This window comes from Sus scrofa, chromosome 6, assembly GCF_054392235.1.
Source record: "Sus scrofa isolate SSC_HxYL_T2T_F1_AM1 chromosome 6, Sscrofa_HxYL_maternal_Yorkshire_Landrace_v2.0, whole genome shotgun sequence".
In the NCBI taxonomy this organism is placed as follows: Eukaryota; Metazoa; Chordata; class Mammalia; order Artiodactyla; family Suidae; genus Sus; species Sus scrofa.
Genome location: NC_139388.1, coordinates 15,042,871 through 15,056,429, shown reverse-complemented (window position 1 = coordinate 15,056,429; position 13,559 = coordinate 15,042,871). Strand labels below are relative to the sequence as shown.

The 13,559-nt window shown below is 36.2% G+C and overlaps 1 protein-coding gene across 1 annotated transcript in view; it reads left to right on the top strand.

Moving 5' to 3' along the window:
- HYDIN (HYDIN axonemal central pair apparatus protein) overlaps positions 1-13,559 on the top strand; it is a 549,453-nt gene that overhangs the window by 122,150 nt on the left and 413,744 nt on the right. The gene's annotated exons all lie outside the window — the stretch shown is intronic.

The window sequence follows — 13,559 nt, the reverse complement described above, 5'->3', positions numbered from 1 at the left end:
TAGTATTGTTAATCTCTTCCTGGAGCTATTTTTATTGCACTTACTGCTTCATTTATTCAATTTGTGATTGATTGATTTTTCTGCTCTCTGGAACATTTTATTTTATTTACGGCATTTTATATATAGTTTTTCATTGAGGTATAATTTATATCCAGTGTTGTATAAGTTCCAGGTATACAGCACAGTAGTTCATAATTTTTAAAGATTATAGTCCATTTGAGGAGTTCCCGTCATGGCTCAGTGGTAACAAACCAACTAGTATCCATGAGGACGCGGGTTTGATCCTTGACCTTGCTCAGTGGGTTATGGATTGCTGAGAGCTGTGGTGTAGGTTGCAGATAAGGCTCGGATCTTGGTGTTGCTGTGACTGTGGCATAGGCCTGCAGCCATAGCTCCGACTCGACTCCTAGCCTGGAAACTTACATATGCCTCAGCAGCGGCCCAAAAAGACAAAAAAAAAAAAAAAAAAAAAAATTATATTGCACTTGAGCATTGCTTACATTGTTCTTTCTTGTTTTCTCCATTCTTTCATTTTTCTTGGCAGAATTATAAACTCAAGGGCAAAGCACTATGACATATATTTTTTTGTTACCTCATGTCAATGTAAGTGTCTGCAGAACACTATTTGATTATGCTTTTCTAATATAGAAAACTTTAAAGTATATATCACATTAAAATTATCTAACAACCTTCTGTGTACCCTCACCCATACATTCTGTAACTATTTACATTCTGCCGAACGTATTTTATCCTCCACTTTTTTCCTTGGGGTATTTTAAAGCAAATTCATGAAGTATCTCTAACAGATACGAACTTTATTACACCTAACAAAATTAATATCACCCATTACCTAGTCTTTGTTTAAATTTTCCAGATTGTCTCAAAAATGCCTTTTTACAGTTGATTCAAATGAAGATCTAAATAAGGCTCACACATTGCATTTACTTAATATGTCTCTGAAGTTTCTCAATCTATCTAGTCCCTCTCCTAGCATTTTCTTTTCTATGCCAATTTAATTTTCCTATAATCTTTCACATTCTGAATTTGGCTGGTTATTTTATCTTTTATCTGTATCTCTATGCCACACACTTTTCTGTAAATTGGCATTTAGATAGAATTGATTGCTTTGGCAAGGATACTTTTAAGTGGTGTTGTGTACCTACAATTTTATCTTGTCACGAAGTGCACAAGGGCTGGTTGCCCCCTCTTAGTGACATAGGGTTAATCAGGTTCAGATATCAAATTTATTTCCATACTACTAAGTTTTCTATCTTTAACTTAATGGCATTAACTTTTATTGAATATTGCTATTTAGCTCTATTAGGGGTTAGCTCTTTTAGTGTTCTTCTAATATTTCATCTGTATTAATTGGACTTTATATGTTTTTTTAAAACATTTTTTAAAAATTAGAGAAAGTTGATTTAGAATGTTCTGCAAATTTCTGCTGTGCAGCAAAGTGACCCATTCCCTTTCTTATGTTACCTTCCATCCATCATGGTGTATCCCAAGAGATTGGATATAGTTTCCTATGCTATATAGCAGGACCTCATTGCTTATGCATTCTAAATGCCATAGTTTGCATCTACTAACCCGAAACTCCCCTTCCATTCCACTCCCTCCCCCTTCCCCCTTGGCAACGACAGTCTGTTCTGTTTGTCTGTGGGTCTGTTTCTGTTTTGTAGATAGGTTCATTTGTGCCATATTTCAGATTCCATATATAAGTGATATGGTATTTGTCTTTCTGACTTCACATAGTATAATAATCTCTAGTCGCATCCACGTCACTGTGAATGGCATTATTTTGTTCTCTTTTATGGCTGAGTAGTATTCCATTTTATATATGTGCTGTATCTTCTTTGTCCTTTCATTTGTCGATGAACATTTAGGTTCTTTTCATGTTTTGGCTATTGTGAATAGTGCTGAGGTGAACACTGAGGTGATTGTATGTATCTTTCAGAATTATAGTTTTGTCTGGATGTATGCCTAAGAGTGGGTTTGCTAGATTATATGGCAACTTTAATTTTTTAAGGACCCCCCCCCATATTGTTTTCCATAGTGGCTACATCAACTTACATTCCCACCAACAGTGTAGGAAGATTCCCTTTTCTCCACACCCTCTTCAGCATTTGTTATTTGTAGACTTTTAAAAAATTTTTTGTTGTTTTTTAAATTTTTTAATGATTTTATTTTTTCCGTTATAGCTAGTTTACAGTATCCTGTCAATTTTCTACTATACAGCAAAGCGACCCAGTCACACACACACACACACACACACACACTCTTTTTCTCACGTTATCCTCCATCATTTTCCATCACAAGTGACTAGATATAGTTCCCTGTGCTTCTCCACTCCAAATACAATGGTTGGCAACTACTAACTTAAATCCCCAGTCCATCTTATTCCTTCCCCCTCCCCCTGGGCAACCATAAGTCTCTTCTCCAAGTCCATGTGTTTCTTTTCTGTGGAAAGTTTCATTTGTGTCATATATTAGATTCCAGATATAAGTGATAGCATATGGAATTTGTCTTTCTCTTTCTGAATTTCTGCACTTAGTGTAAGAGTCTCTAGTTCTATCCATGTTGCTGCAAATGCATTATTTCATTTTTTATGACTGAGTAGTATTCCATTGTATATATGTACCACATCTTCTTAATCCATTCTTCTGTTAATGGACATTTAGGTTGTTTCCATGTCTTGGCTATTGTGAATAGTGCTGCAGTGAACATACGGGTGCATGCATCTTTTTCAAGGAAAGTTTTGTCCAGATATATGCCCAAGAGTGGGATTGCTGGGTCATATGGTAGTTCTATATTTAATTTTCTGAGGTACCTACTGACAAGAGCTTAATCTCTAAAATAGACAGACAACTTATACAACGCAAGAGCAAAAAACCCAACAATGCAGTTGAAAAATGGGAAACAACCTGAATAGACGAGAAAAGAAGATGTAGAGATGGCCAACAAGCACATAAAAAAATGCTCGACATCACTAATTATTAGAGAAATGAAAATCAGAACTACTATGAGGTACCACCTCACACCTGTCAGAAGAGCCATCATTAACAAATCAACAAATAACAAATGCCTGAGAGGGTGTGGAGAAAATGGTACCCTTCTACACTGTTGGTGGGAATGTAAATTGGTATAACCACTAATATATAGACTTTTTAAAAAACATGTGGTCATACCTGTGACATGGAAGTTCCTAGGCTGGGGATCAAACCAGATCCATTGCAAAGACAACACTGAGTAGCTAGGCTGTTAGCAACAGAGAAAGTCCTAGACTTTTTGATGATGTTTATTTTGACCAGTGTGAGGTGGTACCTCATTGTACTTTTGATATGTGTTTTTCTATTGACTAGTGATGTTGTGCCTGTTTTCATATGTTTTTTGCCCATCTGTCTGTCTGCTTTGGAGAAATATCTGTCTAGGTCTTCTGCCCACTTTTCGACTGGGTCGTTTGGGGTTTGTTGTTGTTGTTGAACTGTAAGAGCTGTTTGTATATTTTGGAGAGTAAGCCCTTATCGGTTGTTGTGTTGTTGGCAACTATTTCAACTATTTTCTTCCATCCTGTAAGTTGTCTTTTCATATTTTTTTTTAGTGGTTTCCTTTGCTGCACAAGGGTTTGTAAGTTTGATTAGGTCTCATTTGTTTGTTTTTGCTTTTATTTCTACTGCCTTGGGAGACTGACTTAAGAAAACATTTTTACAGTTTATGGCAGAATGTTTTGGCTGTGTTCTCTTCTAGGAGGTTTATGCTGTTTTGTCTTAAATTTAAATCTTTAAGCCATTTTGAGTTTGTTTTTGTGCAAGGTTTGAGGGTGAGTTCTAGTTTGATAGATTTACATGCATCTGTCCAGTTTTCCAGACTTTATATGTTCTTGAAGTCATCTACAATTTCTTTTTTTCTGAAATATTTTGTTCAGGAAAAGGTGGAAAAATGGTTAATCTTTTAAAAATTTAATTTTTTAATTGAGGTATAGTGATTTACAATATTATACTAGTTTTAGTTTTACAACATAGTGCTTCAAAATTTTTATAGCCTTTACTTCATTTATAGTTATTATAAAATATTGGCCATGTTCCCTGTGCAGTGCAATATATCCTTTAAGCTTATTTATTTTATAGTGTAGTAGTCTGTAGTATAAAGTCTTTTAATCTCCTACCTCTTTCTTGCTACTCCCTGCTTCATTCTTCCCACTAGTTCTTCTGTCTGTCAGTCTGTTTCTTTTTCATTATATTTGCTGGTTTTAATTTTTAGATTCCACATATAAGTGATAACATACAGTATTTGTCTTTCTCTGAATTATTTCACTTATCATAATATTCTCTGGGTCCATCCACATTGCTACAAATGCCAAAATTTCATTCTTTTTTGTGGCAGAGTAGTATTCCATTGTATATGTATGCCGCATTTTCTTTCTTTTATTTATTTATTTATTTATTTTTTTAATTTTCCCACTGTACAGCAAGGGGGTCAGGTTATCCTTACATATATACATTACAATTACAGTTTTTCCCCCACCCTTTGTTCTGTTGCAACATGAGTATCTAGACATAGTTCTCAATGCTATTCAGCAGGATCTCCTTGTAAATCTATTCTAAGTTGTGTCTGATAAGCCCAAGCTCCCGATCCCTCCTATTCCCTCCCCCTCCCATCAGGCAGCCACAAGTCTCTTCTCCAAGTCCATGATTTTCTTTTCTGAGGAGATGTTCATTTGTGCCGGATATTAGATTCCAGTTATAAGTGATATCATATGGTATTTGTCTTTGTCTTTCTGGCTCATTTCACTCAGTATGAGATTCTCTAGTTCCATCCATGTTGCTGCAAATGGCATTATGTCATCCTTTTTTATGGCTGAGTAGTATTCCATTGTGTGTGTGTGTGTGTGTGTGTGTGTGTGTGTGTGTGTATATATATATATATATATATATATATATATATATATATATATATGCATTTTCTTTATCCATTAATCTGTTCATGGGCACTTGCGTTGCTTCCATATCTTGGATATTGTAAGTACTGCTGCTTTGAACATTGGTGTGCATGTATGTTTTTGAATTAGTGTTTTTGTTCTCTTTGGATATGTTTTTAGGAATGGAATTGCTGAATCATATGTTAGTTCTATTTTTATTTTTTTGAGGAACTGCCATACTGTTTTCCCATAGTGGCTGCACCAGTTTACATTCTCACAACAGTGTACATAGGCTCCCTTTTTCTGGACAGCCTTCCTAGCATTTGCTATGTGTGTTCTTGTTGATGATAGCCATTTTGACAGGTGTGAGGTGAGATCTACTGTGGTTTTGATTTGCATTTCTCTGATAGTTAGTGATGTTGAGCATCTTTTCATGTGCCTGTTGGCCATTTGTATGTCTTCTGCCCATTTTAAATCAGGTTTTTTGTTTTTTGGGTATTGAGTTGTATGAGTTGTTTATATATTTTGTATATTAACCCCTATTGGTCATAGCTTTTGCAAATATTTTCTATTTGGTAGGTTGTTTTTTGTTGTTTTGTCTTGTTTTTGGTTTCCTTGGCTGTGAAAAAGCTCTTAAGTTTAATAAGATCCCATTTGTTTATTTTTGCTTTTGTTTCTTTTGCCTTAGGAGACAGATCTAAAGAAAATACTGCAATTTATGTCAAAGAGCGTTCTGCATGTTTTCTTCTAGGAATTTTATGGTTTCTGGTCTTACAAGTGCTTAATTTTTTTAAATTTATTTTTTGTTTTCTCATTTTTTGCTTTTTCAGGACTGCACCTGCATCATATGGAAGTTCCCGGGCTAGGGGTGGAGTTGGAGTTGCAGTTGCCAGCCTACGCCACAGCCACAGCAAAGCGGGATCTGAGCTGCATCTGTGATCTACACCACAGCTCATGGCAACCTCTGAATGAGGCCATGGATCAAACCTGCATTCTCATGGATACTAGTCGGATTTATTTCTGTTGAGCCACAACTCAAAACTCCACAATTGCTTAATTTAATTAATTAAATTTTTTGGCCACGCCTGTGGCATGCACAAGTTCCTGGACCAGGGATCAAACCAAGCCACAGAGTTCTTAACCACTAGGCTACCAGGGAACTCCACAAATGGTTAATTTTTAAAAAATACTTTGATCAGTTTTCAGTTGTTATCTTAGCAACCTCCAAAGGTAACTAATGAAATTTTTTTGTAGTTGTTTTTTTTAACTATCTTTAGTAACTTATGGGTGATTATATATTTGATGTATCTTAATTACAATTATTTTTCTTACTCAATGCTCAAATTATTTGGCACCGGTGGGTGAGAGAGACTTCTTCAAATTGATACATATGTCTTTTTTTTAAACATAATTCGAAAGTGTTTGATAGTTTCTGTGCTTTACTTGCTGGCCTCTGTTTCAGTTTCATCTTGTATATTTTCTGCCCAGACCTGATATCATCCTGACCTTAGTGAGAATGTCTGTAGCGCCGTGGTTCTCAAACTTTTCCGTCTCAAGTCCCCTTTACCCTCTTAAGAAAGTTACTGAGAAATCCAAAGAGATTTAATTTATGGTAGTTATATCTGTTGATATTTTCCATATCAGAAATTAAAACTGGGAAACGTTTTGTTTTATTAATAATGTTGAAACCCAGAATTCTGAAATTCTGTGATTGACACCAAATTGAATCTCAGAGACAGAGTTTTGCGTGAAGTAGAGAAGAAGAGCTTCATTGTTTTGCCAAGCGAAGGAAGCCAGAGCAGGCTCATGTCCCCAAGACTGTGTGTCCTGACCTGGAGGGGTAGTGAGAAGTCTTACAGCAATGATTCAAAGAGCAGGGCACAATCAGCTTCTGGACATTGTTCTGATTTGTTGGTGGTGAAGTAATTAGGAGTTAGCATCATCAGCCTTCTGGTTCCAACCAGTCTAGGTTCTTTGTTCTTGTGGTCAGCAGTTTTCATCTGGTGGGGATCTGCTTCCCATAAAGACAATTTAGGAATGTGTGTCAGGCCTTTATATCTTTCAGGAAACTGTGAGTTTGGTGATTCTGATATGTGGCTGGATTTATAGTGTAAATTGTTCCGAGTTCCCTAGCCCAGCATCTATTCTTTGTTTCTGCATCTTCACATTTCCCAGTCATTAACTCTTGAGTTAGTCAGCCTTTTACTTCAAAAGACAAAGACAGGGCCTTGTACACTGTTTCATTAATTAAAAAATGATGACGCAAACCATTACATGTTAACATAAATATTTTTATGAAAAATAATGTTTAAAACAAAATTTAGTGAGAAGCATGGCATCGTTTACATTTTTTACAAGTATTTTTTTTTGTCTTTGTAAAAGAAAGCTAGATTCTTGTATCTGTTCTTATACTCAGTCTATTGCAACACATTGTCTTGGTTGAAATGTTTAAAATCTGGCCCCACATGGCTATGTGGTTTGAAGAGGGAAGAGAATTTAATGACCTCTTTGGTAATTACATGTATTTTTTGATGCTACTCCAGAACTTCACAGGTGATAGTTTCTTAAAAGATGGTTGCAATGAAGAGTCTTAAAACTCTGTCAATGACCTTTTATACTCTGTTACGCTAAAATCCATTGGTTTGTCATGTACTTTGAGTGGGTCATTTACTTACATGTGGTCTTGTAACACTATGGATTTGTCGTTTGGAGAATACTGGTTCATTGAGATTTGTGGATCCTGCAAGTGTTGACACATTCGATGGTTGTATGGTATCAAAAAATTGCGTTTTTCAACATCTCCCCTAATCCCATCAGAGAAATCTAAGTACCGAGAAGCTGTCAAGCTCAGGGTGGTAGACAGAATTATTTCTAAAATTTTAATTTTTGCTTGAATGCTTGTATTTTGTCATGGCAACATTATTGTCAGTTGTTTTCCTTGAAGTGACAGCTCACTTTATCAATTTTTTGAGAAAATATGTGCCAGATACTCAAGTCTGAATAACTGTAATTTGCCAGTTGTTTTTTAAAAATGGTGTTCCATGCAAAATGCACAGCCTCAGTTTACAGCTCAGTTGCTCAAATACTCTTCCTGGACACAGCCATTCTGTTTGGATATTGCAGCAGAAATGCTTTATGTGTACTTCCCATTTCTTCACCTGGAATATTAAAGACACACTCAAGTTTTGAGACTTAATAAATTCATCATTTTTACTACTTCATTAAAGATATTCTTAGTTAAAAATGGCTTTCCCCTCTACTCTGAATATGAAGACAACAACAACTACTAGTATGATTTGTTGCCATTACCTTGATTTGTGTTAAGACATCAGCAATAATGTCCATGCTTTTGTGTCACATTAACTATTTAACATAGCGAAAGGGGGAAATAAATAATGTCTGGGTCCACATAACATATTTTGAGAACTGGCCCTCTCGTATTTCCCCATTATATCAGCTGCTGATATTTTAAAAGTTATTTAATTATTTTTATTTATATTGATGAGGTTTTAGTTCCTATTTTTGAGATTTTTAAAAACATGAACGTTTCATTTTTCCATTTTTTAAAAATCAGTGGAGATGAACTTATTTTTCTCTTTAGTTGATATGATTAGTTGTTAATATGATTAGTTGTATTAATGAATTTCTTAATATTGAGCCCCTCTTATATTTATGGACTAAGCCCTACTTGATCATGATGGATTATTGGATTCTGTTTGCTAATATGAATTACCATTTTTGCATTAATATTTACAAATGAAATTGGTCTGTAGTTTTGCTTTATTGAGCAGTGTTTTCTGTTTTTGGAATCAATGTTATATTTGCTTTATAAAAAAATAATTTGGATTTTTTTTCTGTGCACTGAAATAGTTTAAATAGCATTTGCATTATCCGATTTTAAAAATTTGGTTGACTTTGTGAAATGAGCTCAGCCTAGTATATTTTTGGCAGAGGAATTCTTATGATTTCCTATATTTCTTTTTACAAAATTCATTTGTTTAGAGCTTTCATTAGTGTCAATTTTGGTATATTTACTTAGAGTGTTATTTATTTCATCTTGATTTTCTTTCTTTTTCTCTCTCTCCCCCTCTTCCCCTCTCTTTCTTTCTCTCTCTCTCTCTCTTTCTTCTTTTTTTTTGTTTTCTTCTGATAAGTACCCAGAAGTGAAGCTTCTGGATCATATGATAGTTCTATTTTTAATTTTTTGAGGAACCACCGTACTGGTTTCCATAGTGGTTGCACCAATTTACAGTCCCACTAACAGTGCTCAAGCATTCCCTTATCTCCACATCCTTGCCAGTGCTTGTTATTTGCTGTCTTTTTGATGATAGCCATTCTGATAGGTGGGAGGTGATATCTTCTTGTGGTTTAATGATAATCTGTTGAGATGATTGTATGCTTTTTATCCTTCATTTTGTTAATGTGATGTATCACATTGATTGATTTGTAGGTATTGAACCATCGTTGCATCCCTGGAAAAATACTATTTGATCATAGTGTATGATCCTTTTAATGTATTATTGAATTTGGTTCATTGAGGATTTTGCATCTGTGTTCATCAGGGATATTGGCCTTAATTTTCTTTTCTTGTGGCATCCTTGGCTGGTTTGGTTTCAGGATAATGTTGGCTTTGTAAAATGAGTTTAGAAGTGTTTCTATTCTATTTTTTGGAAGAGTTTAAGGACTGGTATTATTTCTTCTTTAAATGTTTGGTAAAATTCATGAGTGAAGCCATTTGGTTCTGAACTTTTGTTTATTGGAGTGTCTTTGAGGATTGATTTAATTTCCTTACTAGTAAGCTGTCTAGATCTTCTCTTTTCATGATTCAGTCTTGGTAGTGTTTTTAGGAATTTATGCATTTCTTCTACAATTTGTTGTTGTTCAGTTTGTTGGGATACAGTTAATTCTTCATCATAGTCTCTATAAGAGACTATCCTTTGTATTTCTGTGGTGTCGATTGCAGTGTTTCCTCCTTTATTTATGATTTTATTTATTTGAGTTCACTTTTATTTTCTTGGTGAGTCTAGCTAAAAGTTTATTAATTTTGTTTGTCTTTTAACAAACAGGCTCTTGGTTTCTTTGATCTTTCCCAGTTGTGCTCTTAGTCTCTATTTCATTTATTTCCATTCTGATCTTTGTTATTCCCTTCCTTGTAGTAACTTTGGGCTTCGTTTGTTCTTTATCTAGTTCCTTGAGGTATAAAGATAGATTATTAATTTTAAAATTTTCTTGTTTCTTGAGGTAAGCATTTATTGCTATGAACTTCCCTCTTAGAACTACTTTTGCAGCATCCCATATGTTTTATGTTGTATTTCCATTTTTATTTGCTTCAAGGTGTATTTTGATTTCTCTTTTAATTTCTTCTTTGACTCATTGGTTATCCAGTAACATATTGTTTAATCTCCCTATATTTGTGAATTTTCTAGTTTTCTTCTTGTAATTGAGTTCTAGTTTCATACCATTGTAGTTGGACAAGATGCTTGATATGATTTTAGTCTTCTTAAATTTATTTATAGTTGTTTTGTGCGTAACATGTCATCTATCCTGGAGAATGTTCCATGTGTGCTTGAGAAGAATGTGTAGTCTGTTGCTTTTGAATGGAATATTCTGGATATATTTAAGTCCTTCTAGCATAACATGTTATTTAAGGTCAGTGCTTCCTTATTGTTTTCTGTCTGGATGATCTATGCATTAATGAAAGTGGAGCACTAAAGTCCCCTATTATTATTGTATTGCTGTCTTTTTCTCCTTTTATGTCTGTTGATATTTGTTTTACATATTTAGGTGCTACTTTTTTGAGTGTATAAGCATTATCTCCCATTCTTTTCTTTTTTTTCATTTTTTTATTACTCAAATGAATTTATCACATCCGTAGTTGTATAATGATCATAACAAACTGATTTCACAGGATTTCCATCCCACAGCCCAAGCACATCACCCCACCCCCCACTCCCATTCTTTTCTGAAGGACAGCTTAGCCTGGTAAAATTTTCTTGGTTGGCAGTTTTTCCCCTTTCAAAACATTGAATATATAATCACATTCTCTCTTGGACTGCAAGGTTCCTGCTGAGATATTCAGTGACAGTCTTATGGGAGTTCCCTATAAATGCCAAACTTCATTTCTCTTGCTGCTTACAGGATTTTTCTTTTTTTCTTTTTTCTTTTGGCAGTTTTATCATAATGTGTCTTGGAGAAAATCTTTTTGGATTGACTTTATCTGGGGACCAAAGAGCTTCAAAATCTTGATGTCTAAATCCCTCCCCAGATTTGGGAAATTTGTATTTATTACTTCTTTAAATAAACTTTTGCCCTTAGCTCCCTCTCTTCTCATTCTGGGATTCCAATAATCAATAGATGATAATAATGATGATTTTGATGCCCCTTAATTCCCTTAGGCTTTCTTCATTCTTTTGCATTATTATTATTTTTTTTACCCTTCTGACTGGATAATTTAAGATAACCTGTCTTTGAGCTCACTGATTTTTTTTTCTTGTACTTGGTCGAGTCTGCTGTTGAAGTTCTCTATTGGATTCTTCAGTGTGTCATTGAATTCTTCACCTCCAAATTTCCCATTTGGTTCTTTTTCAATGTTTTCTATCTCTTTGTTGAATTCCTCATTTTGTTGTTTAAAATTTTTCTAATTGCATTAAGTCATATATCCATATTCCCTTGTAACAATTTGAGCATCTTTGGAAAAAATATTTTGAATTCTTTATTGGCCAATCTCTGGATCTCTATTTCTTTGAAAGGGTCAGTTACTCAAAGTTTACTGTGTCACTTTGGTGGCATCATGTTTCCCTGATTCTTCATGATTTCTGTAGCCTTGTATAGGCATCTGCACATTTGAACAAGCAGTCACCTCTTCTACTTTATGGACTATCTTTGGTACAGAAAAATCTTCACCTTTGGGTGGTGGCATGCTGGAACATTTTGTGACTCTAGGTGTAGTTGTAGGGGGATCAAATGGGGTGTATCGTGGTTCTGGGTCCAGGAGTGCATGATGTCTTTTCAGCTCAGGCAGCTGGGATTCATGACATTGACAACTACATGATCCTTGGCAAGAGCTGTGGGGATCTACAGGGACTTCAAGGGCTGTTGGTCTTCATTGGTGGTCTAGGGACAAGGGCACATGGTAGTGGTGGTTGGAACCAGGATGTGCACACACTGTGAGGGCAGTTGCAGGTGCATGCATAGTAGCAGGGGCTGGCTGCAGACACTCAGGCAGGCAGTGGCAAAGGCCAGGGCAAGCAGTAGGGGCTGGGACAAACTACTGTGGGTGCACAAACAGCTATGGAGGCCCTTTCTGTTTGCATATACTTGTTTGACTAGAGGAGCTAGTCTCAGGTAAGTGCAAGGCAGTGGAGGCTGCTAATGGGACCTGGAGATGGCAGCATGTAGGTGCTGAATTGCCCATGTAGTAATACCAGCTCTCAACAGGAGTCAGAGCCATCTCTGGGTCCACAAGCAGCTGAGGGGGACGGGCCTTGGCTATTAGTATGTACTCGTGGCTGCAGTAGCTGGCCATGGGTACATGCACAGCAGTGCAGATAAGTTTTGGGGGCCTAGGCTGCAGAGACTGACTGGTAGCTAGGGTGGATTCTGGGCTTTGGTGGGGAGGGAACATGGAGAGACTTGGACAGATGGTGTCTGTGAGCATGAAAATGTGTGAGGTGAAAAATCTCAGCAGCGAAATCACTGTAAGGGGTCCACAGTGACTATGCTTGGCATTGATTTTCTCAGTAGCAAAAACTGTTAGGGGCCTTTGTAAGCAGTGATGGAATCTGCAATGAGATTCTCAGTGATGAAAGTGGGGAAGGGGGCCTATGGTGTCAGTAAGGGCTGTCGAGGTCCTCAGCAGTGAAGACTTCTGTGGTCTTCTGCAGAGCAGGCCCCTGGGAGTTGCAGTTGCTTGTGCTTCATGACTGACACTGGTAGCTCCTGCACTTCTCTGTTCCTTCCCATCTCTGGAAGTCTCAACTTTGCTGGTCTCTGGGTGGGCTGAACTTAAGTGGGTTCTTTGTGCAGTGCTCTGAAAGGCTGGGGAAGCTGATTGTTCACCACACTTTGATCTTATGGGTAAGGGAAACTCTCAGGCTGAGGAGCTCCCTCTTATCACTGAACAGTGCCAGCCTGGGGGATGGGACGATACAGGCAAAATGAAACTCTTCTTGCTACCCTTTTTATATGGTTATTTTGATTGATCGATTGCTGCATTGTGTTGCTGAAGCTTTGTAAGCAGCTTCCTGAGCTTTCCCAGAGCTGTTTTCATTCAGGGATAAGTGTCTAATAGCTAAAGTCTCTTACTCCACCACCTTGATGATGTCATTCTCTGGTTTACACCTTTAAAAAATGTCACACTTGTTTTATAGCTTTCATGGTTTCTCACAAGATGCTGTTATAATTGCAATGTTTGTTTCTCCATGTCTTTCCCCCCCTTTTCTGCCTTTAAGATTTTTTCTTTGTGTTTTCAGAGGTCGAATATGATATGTCTGTCTCTGGCTTGGGTATTTTATCTTGGTTAGTGGTTTAGATCTATGGCTTTATGTATGCCATTAATTTTGGAAATTCTTAGCCATTATCCTTTCAAATATTTATTCTATTCCATTCTCTTTTTTTGTTTGTTTGTTTTTTGCTTTTTAGG